The sequence below is a fragment of the Palaemon carinicauda genome, chromosome 1 (assembly GCF_036898095.1).
Source record: "Palaemon carinicauda isolate YSFRI2023 chromosome 1, ASM3689809v2, whole genome shotgun sequence".
Classification (NCBI taxonomy): domain Eukaryota; kingdom Metazoa; phylum Arthropoda; class Malacostraca; order Decapoda; family Palaemonidae; genus Palaemon; species Palaemon carinicauda.
The window spans coordinates 305,149,430-305,176,713 of record NC_090725.1 but is presented as its reverse complement, the minus strand read 5'-3'; the positions used below and the strand labels follow the sequence as shown (position 1 = coordinate 305,176,713).

The 27,284-nt window shown below is 39.8% G+C and overlaps 1 long non-coding RNA gene across 1 annotated transcript in view; it reads right to left on the bottom strand.

The window, feature by feature from the left end:
• Positions 1–26,860, bottom strand: part of LOC137658545 (uncharacterized) — a 104,764-nt gene extending 77,904 nt beyond the window's left edge. The window contains exons 1-2 of the long non-coding RNA XR_011047364.1: positions 26,457–26,860; positions 15,015–15,102 (exon numbers count right to left, since the gene is read on the bottom strand). This is a non-coding gene — a long non-coding RNA (uncharacterized lncRNA). The remainder of the gene's footprint in view (positions 1–15,014; positions 15,103–26,456) is intronic.
• Positions 26,861–27,284: the final 424 nt, after the last annotated feature.

Below are 27,284 nucleotides of genomic sequence, written 5' to 3'. Positions count from 1 at the left end.
GAAACAGTTGGGAGTGGGTGGGTCGTTTCTTAGCATTATTATTGATTTTTTAAGTAATAGATCTCAAAGAGTTGTTGTTGATGGGCACCATAGTGATTATAGGAATGTGATATCCGGTGTTCCACAGGGTAGTGTTCTTGGCCCATTACTTTTCATACTATATACACATGACATGTGGTTTGGCCTAGAAAACAAGCTTGTTGCATATGCAGATGATGCTACTCTCTTTGCATCAATTCCATCCCCTGAATGTAGATCTAGGGTTGGTGAATCCCTTAATAGAGATTTAGCTAGAATTAGTGCATGGTGCAAATTATGGGGTATGAAGTTGAATCCTAACAAAACTCAAAGTATGATTGTAAGTAGGTCAAGGACGGTGGTTCCTCAACATCCGGATCTCAGTATTGATAATGTTTCTTTAAATATGTATGACTCTTTCAAAATTTTAGGTGTGATTCTCGACAGTAAATTTACTTTTGAGAAACATATAAGGTCTGTGTCTTCTTCAATTGCACAAAAAATAGGCTTATTGAGAAAGTCTTTCAAGATTTTCGGTGATCAATCTATTCTGAAGAAGTGTTTTAATTCTTTCATTCTACCTTGTTTTGAGTATTGTTCTCCTGTCTGGTCTTCAGCTGCTGATTTTCATCTTAATTTGTTGGACAGAAACTTACGGTCTATTAAATTTCTTATTCCTGATCTAGATATTAATCTCTGGCACCGTCGTTCAATTAGTTCATTATGCATGTTGCATAAGATTTTTCACAACTCTGACCATCCTTTACATTCAGATCTCCCAGGACAATTCTATCCTGTTCGTAATACTAGGCAGGCAGTTAATTCTAATAGCCAGGCCTTCTCCATCACGAGGCTCAATACTACGCAGTACTCTAGAAGTTTTATTCCAGCTGTGACCAAGTTGTGGAATGATCTTCCTAATCGGGTGGTTGAATCAGTAGAACTTCAAAAGTTCAAAGTTGGAGCAAATGCTTTTTTGTTGACCAGGCGGACATAGTCTTTTTATAGTTTATAGTTTATTTATGACATATCTGTTTTTGATGTTGTTGATAGTTTATTATATGACATGTCTGTTTTGACGTTGTTTCTTATTTTAGAATGATTTATTGTTAATTTGTTCTCTTCATTTATTTATTTCCTTATTTCCTTTCCTCACTGGGCTATTTTTCCCTGTTGGAGCCCCTGGGCTTATAGCATCTTGCTTTTCCAACTAGGGTTATAGCTTGGATAGTAATAATAATAATAATTGTGTCACGTGGTGGCCCGGGGAAATCTGGTAAAACTCGCTGGTAAAGAGACTGATGTCTCACCAGGTAAATCCTAGGACAGCTAGATTAGTGTCAGGTTAAGATTTCCTTTTATGGGCTCTCGTGGCATGGTTGGTTTCGACCTGGCCTTTCACTAGAAGGGGCTAGAGTTCGATCCCAAGTATGAGGTAGAAATTTATTTCTATTTGAACACGATGTTGTGTTGATATTTATCCATATTGACTCATTAGGGGTAATTTGAATGAATTACTACCAATTGTGTTACGTGGTGGCCCGGGGAAATCTGGTAAAACTCGCTGGTAAAGAGACTGATGTCTCACCAGGTAAATCCTCGGACAGCTAGATTAGTGTCAGGTTAAGATTTCCTTTTATGGGCTCTCGTGGCATGGTTGGTTTCGACCTGGCCTTTCACTAGAAGGGGCTAGAGTTCGATCCCAAGTATGAGGTAGAAATTTATTTCTATTTGAACACGATGTTGTGTTGATATTTATCCATATTGACTCATTAGGGGTAATTTGAATGAATTACTACCAATTGTGTCACGTGGTGGCCCGGGGAAATCTGGTAAAACTCGCTGGTAAAGAGACTGATGTCTCACCAGGTAAATCCTCGGACAGCTAGATTAGTGTCAGGTTAAGATTTCCTTTTATGGGCTCTCGTGGCATGGTTGGTTTCGACCTGGCCTTTCACTAGAAGGGGCTAGAGTTCGATCCCAAGTATGAGGTAGAAATTTATTTCTATTTGAACACGATGTTGTGTTGATATTTATCCATATTGACTCATTAGAGGTAATTTGAATGAATTACTACCAATTGTGTCACGTGGTGGCCCGGGGAAATCTGGTAAAACTCGCTGGTAAAGAGACTGATGTCTCACCAGGTAAATCCTAGGACAGCTAGATTAGTGTCAGGTTAAGATTTCCTTTTATGGGCTCTCGTGGCATGGTTGGTTTCGACCTGGCCTTTCACTAGAAGGGGCTAGAGTTCGATCCCAAGTATGAGGTAGAAATTTATTTCTATTTGAACACGATGTTGTGTTGATATTTATCCATATTGACTCATTAGGGGTAATTTGAATGAATTACTACCAATTGTGTCACGTGGTGGCCCGGGGAAATCTGGTAAAACTCGCTGGTAAAGAGACTGATGTCTCACCAGGTAAATCCTCGGACAGCTAGATTAGTGTCAGGTTAAGATTTCCTTTTATGGGCTCTCGTGGCATGGTTGGTTTCGACCTGGCCTTTCACTAGAAGGGGCTAGAGTTCGATCCCAAGTATGAGGTAGAAATTTATTTCTATTTGAACACGATGTTGTGTTGATATTTATCCATATTGACTCATTAGGGGTAATTTGAATGAATTACTACCAATTGTGTCACGTGGTGGCCCGGGGAAATCTGGTAAAACTCGCTGGTAAAGAGACTGATGTCTCACCAGGTAAATCCTCGGACAGCTAGATTAGTGTCAGGTTAAGATTTCCTTTTATGGGCTCTCGTGGCATGGTTGGTTTCGACCTGGCCTTTCACTAGAAGGGGCTAGAGTTCGATCCCAAGTATGAGGTAGAAATTTATTTCTATTTGAACACGATGTTGTGTTGATATTTATCCATATTGACTCATTAGGGGTAATTTGAATGAATTACTACCAATTGTGTCACGTGGTGGCCCGGGGAAATCTGGTAAAACTCGCTGGTAAAGAGACTGATGTCTCACCAGGTAAATCCTCGGACAGCTAGATTAGTGTCAGGTTAAGATTTCCTTTTATGGGCTCTCGTGGCATGGTTGGTTTCGACCTGGCCTTTCACTAGAAGGGGCTAGAGTTCGATCCCAAGTATGAGGTAGAAATTTATTTCTATTTGAACACGATGTTGTGTTGATATTTATCCATATTGACTCATTAGGGGTAATTTGAATGAATTACTACCAATTGTGTCACGTGGTGGCCCGGGGAAATCTGGTAAAACTCGCTGGTAAAGAGACTGATGTCTCACCAGGTAAATCCTCGGACAGCTAGATTAGTGTCAGGTTAAGATTTCCTTTTATGGGCTCTCGTGGCATGGTTGGTTTCGACCTGGCCTTTCACTAGAAGGGGCTAGAGTTCGATCCCAAGTATGAGGTAGAAATTTATTTCTATTTGAACACGATGTTGTGTTGATATTTATCCATATTGACTCATTAGGGGTAATTTGAATGAATTACTACCAATTGTGTCACGTGGTGGCCCGGGGAAATCTGGTAAAACTCGCTGGTAAAGAGACTGATGTCTCACCAGGTAAATCCTCGGACAGCTAGATTAGTGTTAGGTTAAGATTTCCTTTTATGGGCTCTCGTGGCATGGTTGGTTTCGACCTGGCCTTTCACTAGAAGGGGCTAGAGTTCGATCCCAAGTATGAGGTAGAAATTTATTTCTATTTGAACACGATGTTGTGTTGATATTTATCCATATTGACTCATTAGGGGTAATTTGAATGAATTACTACCAATTGTGTCACGTGGTGGCCCGGGGAAATCTGGTAAAACTCGCTGGTAAAGAGACTGATGTCTCACCAGGTAAATCCTCGGACAGCTAGATTAGTGTCAGGTTAAGATTTCCTTTTATGGGCTCTCGTGGCATGGTTGGTTTCGACCTGGCCTTTCACTAGAAGGGGCTAGAGTTCGATCCCAAGTATGAGGTAGAAATTTATTTCTATTTGAACACGATGTTGTGTTGATATTTATCCATATTGACTCATTAGGGGTAATTTGAATGAATTACTACCAATTGTGTCACGTGGTGGCCCGGGGAAATCTGGTAAAACTCGCTGGTAAAGAGACTGATGTCTCACCAGGTAAATCCTCGGACAGCTAGATTAGTGTCAGGTTAAGATTTCCTTTTATGGGCTCTCGTGGCATGGTTGGTTTCGACCTGGCCTTTCACTAGAAGGGGCTAGAGTTCGATCCCAAGTATGAGGTAGAAATTTATTTCTATTTGAACACGATGTTGTGTTGATATTTATCCATATTGACTCATTAGGGGTAATTTGAATGAATTACTACCAATTGTGTCACGTGGTGGCCCGGGGAAATCTGGTAAAACTCGCTGGTAAAGAGACTGATGTCTCACCAGGTAAATCCTCGGACAGCTAGATTAGTGTCAGGTTAAGATTTCCTTTTATGGGCTCTCGTGGCATGGTTGGTTTCGACCTGGCCTTTCACTAGAAGGGGCTAGAGTTCGATCCCAAGTATGAGGTAGAAATTTATTTCTATTTGAACACGATGTTGTGTTGATATTTATCCACATCGTGCCATATACATTTACCTGGTAATCTCATACAATCCATTAACAACTTATATTCTTTACATACACATTCATTGAACTTTCTTTGCTTCTCGTATGATTTCATCAATGAAGATCTCAAAATGGTTATGTAGCCATAAACAAAACGCCCATTCAAACACTCCACTCCTTTACAAACATTTCAATCATTCATATCAATTTGATTTTTATACCATATATCCTCAGGCTTCTTTTATCTTTTAATCAATTCTGACACAAGCCTTTTTATCAATTCTGTCACAAGCCTTTTTATCAATTCTGTAAGAAGCCTTTTTATGTACAGTTGGAGACAGAATTCTTGGTACACCTCGTACTGAGGAGGTGTACTATCACACTCCTACTGAGCGAAGAGGTATTGTGTGTCGCCCTACCAACCACTGACACCATCTCTCCATACATTATCTGTTTGGTTATTTGTCGCTCCAGTAAGAGTCTGGACAGGGTACACGTCCTCAGTATGGCGTATCAGGAATTCCGGTGTCCAACTGTACATGTATGGTACATTAAGCTTTTTTACTTCCCAGCGTTTCACATGACTTTTAATCTAAGCTACTCCTTCCTTACCTAAACCCAAATTGTTCTGCCCTTACCAATCCAATTATTTTACTTACTTCCTCAAATGAAAAATCCCACCAACAAATTTACTTGGTAGACTAAGTAAATTTCAACCTTATAATTTAAACTTCGTAAAATAGAACAATTATTCCTGTCACTCATTCCATTGTAACCTTTCCCTCATGGAGACATACCATACACACTCTGGTCAGCTACTTAATCGTCCCCATCGCCTCTAAACCATAGTATTTAACTTGCAATGGTATGAATTCCTGGAATCATCTTAATCTTCCATCACTTAATCTAGATCCTGTCCTCAGAAGTCAAGTTTTACAAGCATTCTCATACTAACACTAGCACTTCAATATTTATAATTTCATTCTGACATGCGTTGTTCGTCTACTTTTACTTCCATGTATAACTCATACTACTGTCTTTTTCTCCTCTATTTCCATTAGTTCCCTTATGTGTCTCTTTCACTTCCTTGTTGACTACCCAATTCATCATCTTTCTCATTAAACCTGACATTTCCTCTTCCTACTACTTCCGCTTCATCTTTTCTTAATACTCCTCTAACCACAAACTAGGTCGTTTCAATAAAGGTTTAAAGGCCGCTCATGAATGGCAGAGGCAAGGGGCAGTGACATTGCTCTCTCAAGCAGGACAATGCCCTAGAGACTGACCATATTACATATAATCAGTGCCCAAGCCCCTTCTCTACCCAAGCTAGGACCAAGAAGGGCCAGGCAGTGGCTGCTGATGACTCAGCAGATAGACCTATTGGCTCCCCCAAACCCCCCCTCTTTAGATCACAAGGATGGTGTGGATGCAGCGACCAAAGGAACTAACGAGTCTGAGCGAGATTCGAACCCCAGTCTGGCAATCACCAGGCAAGAACGCTACTTCCAGGCCACCAGTCACTATAGTCAATTTCTTTTAGCGATGCAGATTTGCACCGACTCGCAGCGGTGCCCTTTTAGCTCGGAAAAGTTTCCTGATCGCTGATTGGTTAGATAATTCTAACCAATCAGCGATCAGGAAACTTTTCCGAGCTAAAAGGGCACCGCTGCGAGTCGGTGCAAATCTGCCTCGATAAAAGAAATGGACTATAGTTAAGCAGTCACTCACAAAATATAGCGTTTTAGCAGTGTGTGTGTGTGGGGGGGGGGCACAATGTTATTTTTGGGTTTATTCGGTGACACACCCTCTCTTCTTCGGTTTTTTTTTTTGGGGTTAAATTTATTAAATTATTCATTAAGAGGTGATATGGACTGTTTTAACGTTTGCCTACATTACGTCCAGTGATTCAACCCATTAAATAATTCAACATATGAAATAACATTTAACTTGATTCCAGGCTACAAAAACCGAATGTATCACATAGAATAATAGATCTGAACATGTATTTCAGTCAGCATCTCTTCTAATCGCTCGATTTCACACAAATAAACATAAAAATATCTTTTAAAAAATATGTTGTGCTTATTTTGAAATAAAAAAAATACTTCACGTTTCGTAAATTAAAGATGAGGATAGTGTGTGTAATGTTCTTTAAGAATAGAATAATTCATAATGAACAAAAAAAAAAAAAAAAAAAAAAAAAAAAAAAAAAAAAAAAGACGTTCTCATCTGTCGACTGATTGGTATAGTACCATATTTTTGCTTCTCTATTACTAGCTAAGCTACAACCCTAACTGGAAAAGCAGGATGCTACAAGCTAAAGGGCTCCAACTATGAAAACAGCCCAGTAAGGGAAGGAAACAAGGAAACAAACTACAAGAGAAGTAGTGAACAATTAAAATAAAATATTTTAAGAACAGTATCAACATTAAAATAGAGCTTTCATTTATAAACTATAAAAAGAGACTTATATCAGCCTGTTCAACAAAGGTCACAGGCACCAAGGTCGCTTTCCTGTTGTTAAAAGAGAAAATGCTCATTACTTTTCTTTCGTTATAGCAGCAAAAAAAGAAAAAAAAAAAAAAAAAAAAAAAAAAAAAAAAAACGCTAGGATGTTTTTGACAGCAAAGCACACGCAGAACATTCCCAACTTCACATCACGTTGACTACGAAACCAACGTATACAAATCAACAAACAACCAATGATTACCTCTGGCGAACTGATGTTGTTGTGAACAAACATTGCCTCCTCGACTTGCCAAGTCTAAACAAGCTGTTTACGTTCAGATGAACCGCAAAGGGAACGGATTTCCTCTATGTTTTTGAGATCTTGTTGAACGCCCCCTCACTAGCTTCTTGGGGCAGGATTGCCAGGTTTTATTATTATTATTATTATTATTAGCCGAGCTACAACCATAGTTGGAAAAGCAAGATACTATAAGCCCAAGGGCTCCAATAGGGAGAAATAGCTCAGTGAGGAAAGGAAATAAGGAAATAAATTAATGATGACAACAAATTAACAATAAATCATTCTAAAAACAGTAACAATGTCAAAACATATTATTATTATTATTATTATTATTATTATTGCTAAGCCACAACCCCAGTTGGAAAAGCAGGACGCTATAAGCCCAGGGGGCCTCAACAGGGAAAACAGCCCAGCGAGGAGAGGAAACAAGGAAAAATAAAATATTTTAAGAACAGTAAAAACATTAAAATAAATATTTCCTCTATACACTATAAAACTTTAACAAAACAAGAGGAAAAGAAAAGGCCAACTTATAACCAACTGCAGCTTTAAAAGGCCAACCTAATAGAAGAAAAAGGCCAAAAATAAACCCTTCAAGCCAGTGTTTCCCACCCCTGGGTTAAATTACCCCAGTGGGGTAATGGACCCGTATTTTTGGGGTAATCAAGATGTTCTGAAATTGAGTTATTCACATTCCCATAATCATTGCCATAATTCATACACAAAATCTGCAATAATTATTTTATAGGAGATGGAAAAGTTTGCAATTTGTTTTGTATCCTTAACTATAAGCAGCCAATAGCGGGCTACATGATCCATACAGTTCATCAGGTGGCTGCAAAAAAACATCCGATGTTACCGGGTATATGTTCAATGGGGTCATTGATAAAATTTTGGGGTACTCATTTAAAAAAAGTTGGGAAATACTGCTTTAAGCCCAACATGGTAGCGTCCTTGCCTGGTGATTGCCAGACTGGGGTTCGAGTCCCGCTCAGACTCAATAGTTGCTTTGGTCGCTGCAACTTCACCCTCCTTGTGAGCTAAGGATGGGAGGTTTTGGAGGGCCTAAAGGTCTATCTGCTGAGTCATCAGCAGCCAATGCCTGGTCCTCCTTGGTCCTAGCTTGGGTGGAGAGGGGGCTTGGGCACTGATCATATGTATATATGGTCAGTCTCTAGGGCATTACCATGCTTGATAGGGTAATGTCACTGTTCCTTGCCTCTGCCATTCATGAGTGACCTTTAAACCTTTAAAGGCCAACCATTTAAAAAAGGCCAAATTATAGATTTTGGCCTGAAAAAGGCCAAATTGGCAACCCTGTCTTGGGGTCGTATAAATGTCGCGGCCGCCTGTGAGGATTTCCCTTCGTCCGGGGTGGAAGCGTTCTCTGCCACATCCTTTGGTTGGTGTTATTGGCTCAGACCACAAAACAAACTCTCACATCCTTCCAAGGAAGCAGTAACCCACTCTCTCTCTCTCTCTCTCTCTCTCTCTCTCTCTCTCTCTTTGATACGCAAACTCTTATTTGTATTAATTTTACAAACTCTCACATCCTTCCAAGGAAGCAGTACCACACTCTCTCTCTCTCTCTCTCTCTCTCTCTCTCTCTCTTTGATACGCAAACTCTTATTTGTATTAATTTTACAAACTCTCACATCCTTCCAAGGAAGCAGTACCACTCTCTCTCTCTCTCTCTCTCTCTCTCTTGATACGCAAACTCCTATTTATATTAATTTTACAAACTCTCACATCCTTCCAAGGAAGCAGTAACTCTCTCTCTCTCTCTCTCTCTCTCTCTCTCTCTCTCGTGATACGCACACTCATAATTTATTTATATCAATTTTACAAACTCTTACATCCTTCTAAGGAAGCTGTAACCCCCCCCCCTCTCTCTCTCTCTCTCTCTCTCTCTCTCTCTCTCGATACTCAAACTCGTAATTTACTTATATTAATTTTACAACCTGTCACATACCCTTCTAAGGAACCAGTACGCCTCTCTCTCTCTCTCTCTCTCTCTCTCTCTCTATTGATACGCAAACTCAAAATTCATCTATATTTAATTTACTTTCCTGATCTTCTCAAATGGACCATTATGGTCTTTGAGGCCTCTTTATCCATGGAATTCCTTGTAAAATTATATTATCAGAAGCTAACTTAGAAAAATATGTTATCTGAAGCTAATCTTAAATAAGTGACGACTACATTATTTCTTTTGTACTACACAAAATCAACTGTAGCCTATACTAGGCAAGATAACACTTAAATGATTCTCTACCACTATTTCTTGCTTACGCCTACGAAATCATTGTGTATACTTAGTAACCTCCAGCTAAGTTAGATTAAAAAGAATAACAGACCACTTTTAAGGCTTAAAAGCCGCTCATGAATAGCAAAGGAGAGGGACAGTGACATTGCCCTATCAAGCAGGACAATGCCCTAGAGACTGACCATATATTATATGATCAGCGCCCGAACCCCTCTCCACCCAAGTAAGGACCACGGGGGGCCAAGCAATGGTTGATGATGAGTCAGCAGATAGACCTAAAGCCAAGGCCTACAGCATAGGCTTCTCAAAACCCCTCAACCTTAGCTCACAAGAATGGTAAGGTTGCAGACACCAGAGGCACTAACGAGTCTGAACGGGACTCGAACCCCCGTCTAGCAAACACCAGGCAGAGACGTTACCAATCAGGCCACAACAAACTGAAAATGTTGAAGCAAAGCAGTGTTGAAGATTAATGATTTCTTATAGAAATAAAAGAAACAACGATTAATTGACTTTCAAGGTGTTGAAAGCCTATGTAGTGGGGTGATAAAAGAGTGAGTATATATATATATATATATACACACAATATATATATATATATATATACACACACACAATATATATATATATATATATACACAGTAGATCTACTATATTAGTGGAAATGACCCGTGAAAAATGACGACTCAATATTTAGACATATGGATACACACCCCTCTAACCAGGGTATGACTGCTCCTTCTCCCCTCTACCGGAGGAACGGGGAGATCTGAGAGACCGGAAAGATATATATATATATATATATATGTGTGTATATATATATATATATATATGTGTATATATATATGTATATATATATATATATATATATACATATAAAACAGCATGCGATGTAACGAACATTCTCTTGCAGAAGAGACACGAGATCTTGAAGAGGTTCCAGAGAGAGAGAGAGAGAGAGAGAGAGAGAGAGAGAGAGGGGGGGGGTTAATCAGCACATTTTATGAATATGAATATTCAAAACGAGAGAGAGAGAGAGAGAGAGAGAGAGAGAGAGAGAGAGAGATGCGCATAAAAAAACATTAATTACAGCATTGGTACATGTCAATAAACTAACAAACTTCTCCTAGAACACTCGGTTAATTGCACCACAAAAGGGGTGTGTAATTATGAGTGAACCATCCTCATCAACCAAAGATGTAAAAAGAGTTTTGACAGTTTTCTTTTGCATAAATATATTTATGCATTACTTGTTCAAACATAGACACACATATATATATAAATATATGTATATATATTTATTCATATATATATATATATATATATATATATATATGTATATATATATATATATATATATATATATATATATATATATATTTATATATATGTTTATATATGTATATATATGCATATATGTGTGTATATACAGTGTGTGTGTATTATATATATATATATATATATATATATATATATATATATATATATATATATATATATATATACAACAACAACTGCAAATACAGCCGTTTCTCGTCTACTGCAGGACAAAGGCCTCAGACATGTCCTTAGTCATGTCTGGGGATTTACTAGTTTTCATCACCAAGCTCGCCAGTACGGATTGGTAATGGTATGGAGAATTTCGTCTGATCGCTTACAACAAACCAACCTAGTATGGGTGGCCCTGACTAGTACACCTACAGCTTTGCTAATCATGGCGATACACAAACCCTTTTAGCACTATATATATATATATATATATATATATATATATATATATATATATATATATATACATATATATTTTTTTATTTCAAATATGCCATATATTTTAGAATATTAAAGTCTGGATTCTCTTACCGACCTAGGGATCAGTCTCAAGGCGGAACCACTCAAAGACAATAGCATTTAATCGGCCAGGAATCGAACAGAGACCGTAGCATTTATATATATATATATATATATATATATATATATATATATATATATATATATATATATATATATATATATATGTGTGTGTGTGTGTGTGTGTGTGTTTGTGTGTGTATGTTTTCCTATGTGTGCATAAAGAGCATTCCTCGAAAAAAAATTAATTAATCATGTTCTGTTTCATGGGACCATCGCCAATAAAATTTCACTAGAGAGGTAATTAGGGGCCAACTTCCTTATGTAAATTCAACCGGAATAGGTATGATAAAATGGGCCATCCCTACCTTTTAAAGTGTGACCAGTAAAAAAAAAATTAAAAAGAAATAAAAAGAAAAAAAAATCAAAGAAAATTTTCATTAGAAAAAACGGCTTGGGCAATAAATTCGTGTATTCGTTATTCATGATTAATACATGAATAATGTATGCATCTACATAAATGATGATTAAAACATAAATTGAATGCGACGAATATTTAGCAATTAATTTGCATATGTATACCACACAGACTAAGCAGTTCCAGAAAGGGCTGCACAAGGAATGGACAAGGAGTCAAAATCAGCTTTAAGTTTAAAATGACACAGGGAATGGACAAGGAGTCAAAATCAGCTTTAAGTTTAAAAGGACACAGGGAATGGACAAGGAGTCAAAATCAGCTTTAAGTTTAAAAGGACACAGGGAATGGACAAGGAGTCAAAATCAGCTTTAAGTTTAAAAGGACACAGGGAATGGACAAGGTGTCAAAATCAGCTTTAAGTTTAAAAGGACACAAGGAATGGACAAGGAGTCAAAATCAGCTTTAAGTTTAAAATGACACAGGGAATGGACAAGGAGTCAAAATCAGCTTTAAGTTTAAAAGGACACAGGGAATGGACAAGGAGTCAAAATCAGCTTTAAGTTTAAAATGACACAGGGAATGGACAAGGAGTCAAAATCAGCTTTAAGTTTAAAATGACACAGGGAATGGACAAGGAGTCAAAATCAGCTTTAAGTTTAAAAGGACACAGGGAATGGACAAGGAGTCAAAATCAGCTTTAAGTTTAAAAGGACACAGGGAATGGACAAGGAGTCAAAATCAGCTTTAAGTTTAAAATGACACAGGGAATGGACAAGGTGTCAAAATCAGCTTTAAGTTTAAAATGACACAGGGAATGGACAAGGAGTCAAAATCAGCTTTAAGTATAAAATGACACAAGGAATGGACAAGGAGTCAAAATCAGCTTTAAGTTTAAAAGGACACAGGGAATGGACAAGGAGTCAAAATCAGCTTTAAGTTTAAAAGGACACAGGGAATGGACAAGGAGTCAAAATCAGCTTTAAGTTTAAAAGGACACAGGGAATGGACAAGGAGTCAAAATCAGCTTTAAGTTTAAAAGGACACAGGGAATGGACAAGGAGTCAAAATCAGCTTTAAGTTTAAAAGGACACAGGGAATGGACAAGGTGTCAAAATCAGCTTTAAGTTTAAAAGGACACAAGGAATGGACAAGGAGTCAAAATCAGCTTTAAGTTTAAAATGACACAGGGAATGGACAAGGTGTCAAAATCAGCTTTAAGTTTAAAATGACACAGGGAATGGACAAGGAGTCAAAATCAGCTTTAAGTATAAAATGACACAAGGAATGGACAAGGAGTCAAAATCAGCTTTAAGTATAAAATGACACAAGGAATGGACAAGGAGTCAAAATCAGCTTTAAGTATAAAATGACACAAGGAATGGACAAGGAGTCAAAATCAGCTTTAAGTATAAAATGACACAAGGAATGGACAAGGAGTCAAAATCAGCTTTAAGTATAAAATGACACAAGGAATGGACAAGGAGTCAAAATCAGCTTTAAGTTTAAAAGAACACAAGGAATGGACAAGGAGTCAAAATTAGCTTTAGGTATAAAAGGACACAAGGAATGGACAAGGAGTCAAAATCAGCTTTAAGTATAAAATGACACAAGGAATGGACAAGGAGTCAAAATCAGCTTTAAGTTTAAAAGGACACAAGGAATGGACAAGGAGTCAAAATCAGCTTTAAGTTTAAAAGGACACAAGGAATGGACAAGGAGTCAAAATCAGCTTTAAGTTTAAAATGACACAAGGATTGGACAAGGTGTCAAAATCAGCTTTAAGTTTAAAAGGACACAAGGAATGGACAAGGAGTCAAAATCAGTTTTAAGTATAAAAGGACACAAGGAATGGACAAGGAGTCAAAATCAGCTTTAAGTTTAAAAGGACACAAGGAATGGACAAGGAGTCAAAATCAGCTTTAAGTTTAAAAGGACACAAGGAATGGACAAGGAGTCAAAATCAGCTTTAAGTATAAAATGACACAAGGAATGGACAAGGAGTCAAAATCAGCTTTAAGTTTAAAATGACACAAGGAATGGACAAGGAGTCAAAATCAGCTTTAAGTTTAAAATGACACAGGGAATGGACAAGGTGTCAAAATCAGCTTTAAGTTTAAAATGACACAGGGAATGGACAAGGTGTCAAAATCAGCTTTAAGTTTAAAATGACACAGGGAATGGACAAGGTGTCAAAATCAGCTTTAAGTATAAAATGACACAGGGAATGGACAAGGAGTCAAAATCAGCTTTAAGTTTAAAAGGACACAAGGAATGGACAAGGAGTCAAAATCAGCTTTAAGTTTAAAAGGACACAAGGAATGGACAAGGAGTCAAAATCAGCTTTAAGTTTAAAAGGACACAAGGAATGGACAAGGAGTCAAAATCAGCTTTAAGTTTAAAAGGACACAAGGAATGGACAAGGAGTCAAAATCAGCTTTAAGTTTAAAAGGACACAAGGAATGGACAAGGAGTCAAAATTAGCTTTAGGTATAAAAGGACACAAGGAATGGACAAGGAGTCAAAATCAGCTTTAAGTATAAAATGAAACAAGGAATGGACAAGGAATAAAAATTAGCTTTAGGTATAAAATGACACAAGGAATGGACAAGGAGTCATAATCGGCTTTAAATATAAAATGATCTCCCAGACTTCGAACGAATTACTTGTCCTTAACATTGACAATTTTTCACTCCAGCAAGAATAACCTAACAAAACCTCTAAAGCTAAATGAAAAATGTAAAATGATTGCAAAGTCAACGAAAACATAACCTCCTGGCGGAGGTAACTAGGAATTAAATACAGTTATGTATTATAGTAAGTAAATTCAGGCATACAAATCTATAATGCAAAACTACAACAATAATATAAAGTATTATACACTTGGTGAATAAGTATCTCATAAATAAATAGTCAAGATGTGTGGTAAGTCTATAATAATTCCCGAATTCGCATCTATTTTCTAACCAAAAGTTCTCTGATGGTAAATAAAAATAAATGAACTAACCAGGATTTGCTTGCAAAGGGCAAGCAGACGTAAAAAAAGTATGGTTAGATGATTGTTTCATTTCAATAATCGATGGAAAACTCATTTATATGAAAACAAAATTAATTTATTATGCAAATCGAAACCAAATTGATTGAAAAGAAAAAGTTAAATTAGTTATTACTGTAACACTCACATTCATCCGATGGACGTCAAGGTCATTCCCGATAAAGGTCAAAGTCGTTCAATACTGTTCACTCATTATCAATAATCAGGGGAGAAACCTGTTGAAAAGAAAGTGCAATATTAAAGCATCAACTTTCAATGTACAGTAATTGGTTATTTTCAAGTTCTTGGCACTTAAGTATTACTTAAAACATATTTGAAAACTTCGAAACTTAATATTTTGAAGTAAAAAAATTAGTATAACAATGAAAAGAACAATTCATGAAGGGTTTTAAGGTTACTCATGAATGGCATAATCGAGGAACAGTGACAATGTCCTAGAGACTGACCATGTATTACTATTACTATCACTTGCTAAGTTACAACCTTACTTGGAAAAACAAACAGGATGATATACGCCCAAGGGCTCCAACAGGAAAAATACATCAGTGAGGAAAGGAAATAAGAAGTAAATAAACTACAAGAGAAGTAATGAATATAAAATATTTTACGAACAGTAAAACCATTAAAACATATCTTTCATATATATACTATAAAAGCTTAAAGAAGCAGGAGGAAGAGAAATAAGATAGAAAAGTGTGGCCCAGTGTACCCTCAAGCAAGATAACTCCACCCCAAGAAAGCGGATGACCACGGTACATAGGCTATCCAAGACTAGACAACATTAGTTTGTTTTTGGAGTGTCATTCTCCTAGAAGAGCTGCTTACCATAGCTTAAGAAATTCTTCTACCCTTACCAATAGGAAAGTAACCAATGATCAACTATAGTGCAGCAGCTAACCTCTCTAGTGAAGAAAAATTGTTTGGTAATCTCAGTGTTGTCAAGTGTATGACAGAGGAGAACGTAGAAAGAATAAGCCAGACTATTCGGTGTCTGTGTAGGCAACGAAAAAACCGAGCCGTAAACAGAGATATGGATCTAATTTAGTACTGTCTGGCCCATCAAAGGAACCAATAACTCTCTGGCGGTAGAATTTCAGTGGGTGGTTGATGCCCTACCAACCTCCTACCTGCATATGATCAGCACCAAAGCCACATCTCCCGCCAAGTTAGGAACAGGGATGGCCAAGCAATGGCTGCTGATGGCTCAGCAGGTAGATCTTAACACCCAATTCTTAGCTCACAAGGATGGTGAGGTTGCAGACACTACAAGAAACTATTGGTCTTCAGAGGCTCTCGAACCCCAGTCCAGCAGATCACCAGGCAGGGATGATTCCAATAGGTTACCACAAAATGAAGATTCCAAGAAAACTTTACAGGGTCACCATAAACCATTGGAGCAGCTTCTAGAGTAAGGAAATCTTTCATTCTTTCCATATATTGTTTTGTGGCACTGTCATTTCACTTGAGAATGGTTTAATTCATTTAAAAGAGCAGCAGAATTTAAATAGCCTTGAATCAGTATTAAAAGTTGCCAAGATATGGAAATGAGTTCTGCTATAAGCAAGATTATTTTCGTTCCTGTTTGGCCGTTTCTGAACAACTTCCTGACCGCAATTTTACTCATAGAGTAGTGAAACTATCAGGGATTAATCGATATGTCGAGACAAGGAAGTGATTTAATTTTCAAAGTCCTAGGTCAAAGGTCAAGGTCAAGGTCGACCGAATTAACCCTAACCCTAACCACAAGTTCCCACATGGGCTATCACACAGACTTCAAATAAGCCTAAATTGATTCAGGAAAAGGCAAGTTGGTTTCGAGAAATAAACTGATAAGCATAAATTCAGACTGTGTTTAGTAATTGTGCGCATTTCCATCGCGTGGTTCTTGGTCGCATGGATACCTATTGCTGGTTTCATTTCGCCTAGTTCCCAATCGTGTGATTACTGATTGTGGTCGAGGTCAATCTTGTCAGAACGACAATAGTAGAGATCCCGCATAAGAATTCCTGTCTAGAGGTGAAACCATACAATAGGAGGGTTCTTGTGTAGAAAAAACACACAAGGAAGACCACAAGGAAACTTTGATGATCGTTAAGTGAAGATCTTGTCGCCCGTACAAGTGATGAGAACAATCATAGGTTCCTCTTTAATCACATCTTGGCTTGGAAAACTGGCACAAAACAGCAGTTGGAAGTTATGTAACCCGAAGGTCACTGAAGAACAGGCTAGCGGGTCCCAATTGTGATATGTCCAAGTAACACATAAAGACCGATTCCATACTGACTGTTCATGCCAGTACCGCATAAGTGGTACCAGGGCACATGGACCCCAGTGCCGATATGGAACACCTGAATCTTGGAGATCACATAGTGATCATGTCGCAAGATTGGTCAGCTGGGACGAGACGATATGTCAACGTCAATACGCTTGTACCAATCTTTGATCGTACGCTCAGCTTAACCCCATCCGTCTGGTTGTCATCTCTGGAACTCTCCAAAGAGGGAAGGGGTTAAGGGCAGCTCCCATCATCCTGCAAAAGGAAGAGAGGAGCTTGGTTTCATACAAGACCTCGCAATGATAACAGGTGTGAACCCCTATTAAATACTAAAATCTATCATTCTCTGGGAAGAGACATTCCAGTTATGAAACCTTTTGCCTTGTGTATGAAATGGAAACATAATGAAACTCACTTACCACAAGGATATTTTATCAATACATGTTGATTTTTTAGGCATTCTTCTAAACATTGACGTTAACGATTTGTCCTACAAATCTCCTTTGTGTAGAAGTAAATTGGTGACTGTCAATATCCTGACAAATAAAGCATACTTAATGTACATCCGAGGAAGGAAGCCGTCCCGATATGAACCTTTCGTCTGTGTACAAGATGTGTGTAATAGAAGTTTTCCATGATGGATCCTCTATCGGAACATATCGGAGGTTTGGAATCACCAATGTGTCCAGGGAATGCCCCACAGTACGGACAAGGGCATCTGCTAAAGTCCTGACTAGCAGTACTTGAGCTTGGTCTACCATGAACCTTGCAAGGAAGTAAGAAGGTTCCTTGGTCAAGTGAGGGGAGGATTCTGGTACAGCATTGCTACTCCTCTGAAATCATGCAAAGGAGTGGTCAATGTCTTCTGTGTCTCAGTCTCGTAAGCCATCCTAAGCCTCAGTGACTAATTGCTCTTCCTCTTCGAAGCAGGACATCTGAAGGCATTAGGTGAGGAAGAACAAACAAGAGACGATGAGGGGATAAGGTAAAATGAGGACGTACGCCTTATTTCCCCTGTTGATCGTTCAGAATAATGGTGCCCTCTTTACCCCTCAGCTGTAGGGTGCTTGGTTTCGAAGGCCTAACAGGAGTCAGTTTCACCCTAGGAGATGCTATCGTGTCTGAGACTCCTCTTTTCCTCTTCAGGGGAGAAGAAGCCGAGGGTCCTTGCTAGTGCCGGCGGATGTTGTGAGGTCTCGGACGAGCGAGATGAAAAAGCAGGCCCGAAGACTTGCAAGACTGCTCTGAAAATGGCACTGAACCAAGGCTGATTGCTGATGGTGACCTCCTGAAGAGAAAGGGACCGAAAATTCCCTCTGAGGAGTCTCGACCAATGGTTGATGCGGTGAGTCAGCCTTCGAGGATGGAATCTTCGGTATCTTGAACCCTTCTGTGGAGCCCTTTCCCTCTTCCCATGGGGGTCGCACTGTAATGCGGTTGCAGGGAGGGGGATGGGGCGACAGTAACCTGTCAGAACACATACCTTTCTGTTCCTTCTGACCGCGTGACTTTCTTGAAGTCAAGAGCGCAAGAGAGTGCTGATGCACTGGCAAGTACTGGCGAGCCGATGAGCGCTGAAGCGCAGGCGAGCACTGGTGAGTTGGATAGTGCTGGTGTTCAGGAGAGCGCTGATACGTAGGAGCGCAGGTGCGCAGGAAAGTGCTGCCGAGCTAGGGAATGCTGCTGCACAGGAGAGTGTTGGCGAGTGGGGAGAGCTGGTGAGCCGGATAGCTCTGGAGCACAGGCGAGCGCAGGTGAGCACTGGCGAGCTGGAGAGCGCTGTCGAGTTGGAGAGCACTGTTGCACATGAGATCATTGGCAAGATGGAGAGCGCTGGTGTGTAGGAGAGTGTAGATGGGTAGGAGAGCGTAGATGGGCAGGAAAGCGATGTCGAGCTGGGGAACGCTGGTGCGCGTTGGTGTACTGGTGTACTTCGAAAGGTGCAAATGCGCTGGAGAGTGCTGGCGATCAGGAAATCACCAGGGCGTTGGAGAGCGATTGAATGCAGAAAAGAGCTGATACACTGGAGAGCGTTGAAGCACTGGAGATTGTTGACGTGCTGTTGGTGAGCGCTGACGAGCTGTTGGCGAGCGCTGACGATCTCTTGGTGAGCGCTGACGCACAGCTAAAGGCTTAGAACGCTACGTAGGACGGCGCATTCGAGGGGGGGGGTGAGTGATGCTTGGTCACATTGCGAGCAGGCAGGCGTGGAACATGAGTCGGGAACGAAGGCAGGTCAGAGAGATGCAAAAGATCGACGCATTGGAAGATCAGGAACGGGGATGCGTCCTTTGGAAGGGCGAACATCCTCCGAAGGGGATCGAGCATGATCCACAGAAGAGTCCAAGACCTAAGTCCGAGGACTAGCGGAAGCGTCGTCAGAATTTCCAGGAGAGGGCGAAGGTCGAGGGCCAGAAGACGACGGAAGAGAAGGCTCTTCTGAGGAAGAAGGCAGGAGACAGAGACGAAGGATTTTGCTTCCATCTCGAAGCCTGATCCGGAACGGGGGAAGCGCAGTGGGCAAGCAACACCTGAGAGTCTGAAGGGGCAGGAGCATCACCAGCAGACGACGCCTCCAACACCGCTATGTCAACACACGACAGAGGATCCACCTCCAAAGTCGACGAGGGCTGCACATTAGCACCAGGGATGATGAGTTGCAGCAAGGAGTCCTTGGAGGGCGGACCAGGAAGCCCCAAGGACGACCACACCTTTACCTAGGGAGAAAGAGAGAGGGCCTCACCTGGGGAGAGAGGTGGGGCCACTTCACTAGGGGGAAGAAACTCCATCTCTCAAGGACTGGGGTAGACCATCAGTTAAAGGGCCAACGCTACTACTCGACGGTCTCTTGGAAGTAACCGAACAAGCAGAAACTTCAGAGGAAGGTCGGGAAGTGTAAGAAGAAGCCTTGGATTTTTTTTTTACTTTCAAAGAAACCTTCAAAGGAGAAATACCCCGCTTTGACTTTGTCTTCTGCTGGCGACCAGACCTTTCCCACTGAGAGGCAGACCAATCCCAACACTTACTACACTTATTTTCACTCGCACACCGCTGACCTCAGCAGGAGGGACAAAGGGTGTGACGATCGGTGTCCACAGCTGACAAGAAGTTACCGCAGAGCTAGCCTTCAAGTCCAGGGCAGAAGTCAACACAAACACACACTCTTAAAGAGAAAGCACAAACAAAAAGCCTTAATGGTAGTCCAAAATATTGGTGGGGATGAAGAGCGAAAAACAACCGTTCACCGTCGGAGCCAAAAGCAAAGTGAGTTGAATCACAGATGTGTGAGCAGGAGCGATAGCAAGCTAACCCCCCCTAGCCCAGCTAACTAGCGGAATGGGTAGTTAATAGCTTGTTCTTTTAGCTTTTCTGCTAATAAATAACGTAGGTTTGTATTTATTCCAGTTACAGAACAGCTATATTTTGTGCATACACAATTGTGATAAGTTGGGGAATCTTAATTCCAGAGTGCGTTTCCTCATACAATTCTGCTGCTACACACAAAATAGCAAAGACTTACACAACCCAGCAGTATTTCATAGCTCTGAAGCCTTTTCATACCAGACTGCGACCATAGGACTAAGTAGGAACATTCCTCTTGAGTAGGTGGTAACATGACAAATTCGTAGATAATTTGTATTTTTCCTAACTATACAAACCTTAGCTATTTACAAGAGGTAATTACTTCGGCGTAGCTGAATGACGAGCCATAAAGTTTTAACGAGGGTTTCCTACCCCGCCGCTAGTTAGCGGGGGGTAGGGAAGGGTAGCTAGCTACCCCCTCACACACACCGGTGAACACTTCACTTTACTTAGACTAGAGGTAGGACTTATCTTGGGGGACAAGGCTGGCGGGCAAATAACTGTAAATAGCTAAGGTTTGTATAGTTAGGAAAAATTCAAATTATCTACGAATTTGTCATTTGTTCCGTAACTGAAATACAAACCACGCTATTTACATGGGGTGACTTAACCCTTAGGAAGGGTGGTAAGTCCCCTGCCATACTGGCTTTGGCTTGCCCGAGGGCCCTGAACCCGAGTTTAAAAGAACTTGAGGGTGGAGGGGGGCCCCTGCTCCTCGCAGGCAGTTGTGAAACTGCTGCGGCCGACGTAAGTTGTGTGTGGAGGTGAGCAGTGACTCGTCCTAGGAAGTTGACCTGGAGTTCTTCATATGGAAATCTAGGCTAGGACTCTCCCAATACCACTTCATCAGGGTATGGGGACATGACAATATTACAGCTTAATACTAGGTACACAAGGGAGCATGGTTTACCTGCAGAGTTTTGAGGTCAGCTGTGCAAAGGACCCAGGATGCTGTTTTTCTCCAAGGGAGGAGAGGATGAAGAAAAGAAAAGGGCCAGACAGATCTTTTCATTCAAACAGACTAAAACCGGGTAACAATGCCCTCAACCTTCTGCTACTTGTCCAATAAGGAGCCTGAGTTTAGACCAGCTGTTGTGCAGCCACCACAGGGCCGATAGAGAACGTATCGAGCCTCCTGTGTGTCACGTCTTGCAGGTAGTGGGCCGTGAAGGTGGTCTGACGCTTCCACACCCCAGCTTGAAGGACCTGCGTCACCGAAAAGTTCTTCTTGAAGGCCAGGGACGTAGCCACGCCCGACGTCATGCGCTTTAGGGCGACGTGACGGAGGAGGGTCAAGATTCAAGGCCAGGTGGATTACCTTATGAATCCTGGCCGAGATGGTATTCCTGGTGGCCCTCCTCTTCATTTCCCCGGTGTTCACGAACAAAGCTCGCACCTGGGGGCGGACTGCAGCTGTTCTTTCAAGATACAACCTCAGACCCCTGACTGGGCACAGTAGAAGGTGGTCTGGGTCATCTGTTACAGAAAGGAGATTCGAAACCTGGAAGTAGTCGAACCTTGGGTCCAGCACTCCCGGGTTCTGAGTCTTGGCAACAAACTCAGGGACGAAGCTGAACGTTACCTCCCCCCCATCCCCTTGAATGGGCGATGTCATAGGAGAGACCATGAAGTTCGCTGACTTGCTTGGCCGAGGCCAAAGCTAGCAGGAACACCGTCTTCCAGGTAAGGTGGCGATCAGAAGCCTGGCGTAATGGTTCATAGGGAGGTCTCTTAAGAGACCTGAGAACTCGAACCACGTTCCAAGGAGGAGGTCTCACTTCCGACAAGAGGGCAGGTAAGCTCGTAACTCCGTATAAGAAGAGACAGTTTTAGCGAGGAGGATATGTCCATTCCTTTGAGCCTGAAGGCAAGACTTAAGGCTGAGCGATAGCCTTTCACTGCCGAGACTGAAAGGCGCATTTCTTCCCGCAGATAAGAGGGAACTCCGCTATTGCTGGTAAAGTGGCATCGTGGGGAGAGATACCCCTTCCACGGCACCAACCACAGAAAACTCGCCACTTCACCTGGTAGACTCCTGCAGATGACTTGGGATTTTCTCTGTTCCGAGAAACCTCCGAAGGAGAAAGATCCCTTTTAGCCTTATTCTTACATCGCCGGGCAAACCTCTCCCACTGGGAAGTAGACCACTCCCTACACTCAATACACACGTTAGACCTATCACACCGTTGGCCCCTACACTGAGGACATAAGGAGTGAGGATCCGTGTCCACGGCCGACATAAAGGTACCACAAGGACGGCCAGAAAGTCCAGGGCACGTACGCATGATGAGTAATAGAGGCCAACTTCACACACACACACACTGAAAAGAGAAAGCAAACAAAATTATGGCAGTCAAACACGAGGAGAGCGCAGACAGGTCTGTCGTCTCTCCGATCCAAAAGTAAAGTGAAGTATTCACTGGTGTGTGTGAGGGGGGAGGGGTTGCCCTCCCTACCCCCCGCTAACTAGCGGCGGGGTAGAAAACCCTCGTTAAAACTTTATGGCTCGTCATTCAGCTACGCCGAAGTAATTACCCCATGTAAATAGCGTGGTTTGGATTTCAGTTACGGAACAACTCAACTTTCCAACAACCTCTCTCTTGTTTTAAATATACAATGGTAATTCCGTCTGTCTGATAAGGTATCCTATCTTAAATGGCAAAGGTTTGCATTTCATGTAGGAATAAATATTCTCCAAACAATATATACAGTAAGCTACCGTATTACCTTGACATACGAGTGCTACAACATACAAGCATCCTGAGATACAAGCAAGCTGCCGAGCAAATTTTTGCATCAAGATACGAGAACAAACTTAAGATACGAGCACACTTACAGATGCTAATGCTAAGTAGCCGAGCACTTGGGAGTGCTTTAAGCCCATTTCACTCATTAATTCCACATGATCATTGACTTTAGTACACATCTCCTGTGTTGCCTTTGCGTTATTTACGTGATTTTAACTGTATAATTGTGAACATTCTTCATAAGTGATGAGTCCTAAGAAAGGGAGTGGTAACAGCAGTGAGAAAATAAAAACGCATGATGACGATAGAGGTGAAACATGAAATCATCGAGAAACATGAGCGTGGTATCCACGTGAGAGAGTTGGCATACCATAATGAGCTGAGTAACTCGACAATATGTACAATCCTCAAACAGTAAAATGAAATGCAAATAAAAAAAAGTAAAAGAAAAGTAAATAAGAATAAAAGTTTAAAAAATTTATGTTCAGTTAAGTTTAAGTGATACGCTATATATAAGCAACAGTAAATACAGTACAGTCTAAATTCTGTCTCCTTCCCTTCCTACCTAACTCCTCCTCTACTGTATACAATCCGCCATTGGCCGCAGTCATCTGTCTCGAAGGTAAGAACTCCACGATAAAACCACATTTTATTGTAGATCACAGTAATCATTTATATAATTTTGTGAGTGTAAGTAAAACTTATTTATACTGTACAGTACTGTATAGCAATTAAAAACATGTTTTTCCATTGTTATATAATTGATTTGGGTGTATTTAAGAGGGCAGGAACAGATTAATTTTTTTAAAGTTATTTTCCATAAGAAAAATTGACTTGAGATACGAGCAATTTGACATAAGAGCTCGGTCCTGGAATGAATTATGTTCGTATGTCATGGAACAAATTATGCTCATATGTCATAGTACAGTACAGTATTACTGTACATAGTTTTCTTAAAATACAAACAAAAGGGCAAACGCTAGCTATGCTGTACATCCAACTTATGGCGAGGAATAAGTTATCCTGTGCATTGCCCACCAAGCTAGGTAAGATGCGAAGTTAATAAGATGAATTGAATTTCTGCATTTTCTAAGACTTATAAAATTCCAAGTCAGGGTAAATGTGACGAAGATACTAGGAACTAATGGCACTTTGGTTTGGCAAACACAAAACATTCTAGATCATTTTACGTTAAATGCTGTAGGCTGCAATGCATTCTTCTACTTTTGGTGACTGATGGACATCTATGTTAGGTTAGGTAGGGGTACAGGTATAGAAGGGGGAGGGGGGCAAAACTTCAAGTCAGGTAACTATCTTGGGGTCTCCACTAGATTAGATAAGTTTAGCTTAGAGTACTGTAGATCTATATTTTTAACAACTGATGGACTTCTATGTGTATGACATAAGTGTATTACTGGACTTGAATTTGTTTCTATGCTCAAAAAAAAAGGTACGACAGTAAAAATCACTGGATATCACCTTAAAAACATTGCTTTTTTAAATAAATATCCGAATTAAAGTTCTGTTAAGAAAACTTGTGTTCAACTGTGTTATTACCAGGATTGATCAGTGCTACTATCTATTACACACAGTATGATACAACTCAAGTTAAAAAACATATTAAACAGAGAATCAAGAAAATTAAAGGTGTCCCACTCAGAGATAGGATTACCCTTACTGAGTGAACTACACTGGCTGGCTATTAGTTTCAAAATATGAGCAATGACTCATCATGTTACCAGACCTGAACGTCAAATATATTTTAAGAGAATTGCTAATCATCGTGCAGCCAACAAATCATGTTGACGCGAGAATGGTTACATATGGTTTTAAGTTAATGTAGCAAAGATGCACTTTGACAGTAGGTTCTATGCTTTCAAGATACAGCCTCAAGACTGTATAACATGCTCCCACTTGACATCAGAAAGGCTGATGATAAAAAGGTGAAATCATAATTATGGACGGAGAAACATTTCGTAAAGTTTGATTTACCATGATATACTGTTTTCCCAGCGTGTATTCCCCACCCAAACAATGTGTTCCCTCTGGGGCTCCCCCATTATCAATGGATATAGATAGATACACACTCATACACTTATATATATATATATATATATATATATATATATATATATATATATATATATATATATATATATATATATATATATGTAATGGATAAATAGATTTATATATATTTCGCTACGTATTTAGGGGCCTTTGTATATCAGTGGCCAGTTCCTCCAGCGAGCATAAAAATTTCTCCCCGTCAACCTAACCTACAAGCCATGTCCTTAACTACTTACATAATGGGGGGGGGGAGATGCCCCACCCCTGCAACCCCACTTACACTGCTCTATTCTTAGTCAGCTGTCATTAACATACAGATGGCCGCTATTATACATACGCCATCGTATTTATTTGCGGTGAAAATGTGTAATTTTCATAGAAAACGGGCGTTTTCCTGTAGGAAAAAACTGCTTTCAGTAGGAAAGATTTACCCTTTCCATAACAATAATAAAACCGATATAAAGACTTCCAAGGCAAAGTTGAAGACTTTTTATTTTTTTCAATCTACTGTGGTACCAAGGACTTGACAATTAATGTCGATTACACTATATGGTTCTCTAAATACTTGAGAATGTATGCAATAAACAAGTCATGTAGGTTCTCCAGAGCATTTGACTCTTCCATGTGTGACAGAACCAGTAAATCCCTCATTAATGTGAGTAAAAGTAAATAACCTAAAGCAAACTTCACTAAAGTTAAAAGAGCACTCTTGTAACTTCCTTGCTATATTTTCATATTAAATACATAATTGTGGGATTGTTAGCCTACACATGAACTTCATATTAATCAACTAAATATAGTGAATTATGCAAATAAGCCTGTAATATCAATTTCAACACCAATAAAAGCTGGTTTCCCACTGGGATCAACACAAAATTATATCTATGAGCAAGAGGTGATATTGTAAATAATTGCAGTATCTATCTATATTTATATAAACTATAACTGTCTAAAAAGCATAAAACATAATATAATACGTTTGAAAATGTAGTTCTTTTATACAATACCATGTATTTCTTAGATTTACATGAAAAACTGATTTCAGAGTTGCAATGTTTAGGAAACAATATTAATGGAAATTATGTAATATACAGTAGTAGGCTAAAGAACTTACTTTGGAAGTTGAAGTGAAGATAAACTTGTGATCTGACAATTTTAGGCGTTTCTGTTAATTGTTTAATTTTCTTCAATTGCTCGGGTATCCATTGCATCCTTCTCCTGTCACTCTCCTCTTCCTCACATCAATCCTGCGTTTACATTACTTCCAGGTACTTTTTTTTTTTTTTTTTTTTTTTATCAATATTCTTCATACTATAGTTCAATCATAGCACAATTCGCCTTCCACCTCACTAATTATATAACTTCGTTCATAGATCTATTGCATACACGCATTTAAAAAATATATATACACTACAGAAGGTCTACTGATATGAATGTCGGCCAGAGAGGAGATTATAATGCAATTCGAAGTACATGGGACGTGAAAAATTAATGACCTTCGTATAGACTATAGTTGATCCTCTCATGCTGCCGAAAACGAAATGAGCCGCATAACGAATTAACATCCGATCATTGAAGTAGTCCCGGTTTCATTAATGTTGATAAAAGTAACTATTATAGATATTTGGAAATATCTACTGATTTAATATATAAAATAATTATTCTGTATTACTTGAATCATAAAAATATGTTCATTTCTATGTATTATTAATAGGTTATTAGACTCGTTTCAGCGGTACCAAATGTATTCTGCCGCTGTCCGCAAGTTTACTGTTTACATTTATTATTGTTGTTGTTTGTGATGTGCCAGACTTTATTAAAATTGATTCGATTAATATCTTGAAGTGATATTGGAAAGCCATATTCATACTATTCAAAAGTGCAAATTAGAAAAATGGAAACAACTTGTAAAGAACTGCAGTTGGAATTCATAAAAATAGAG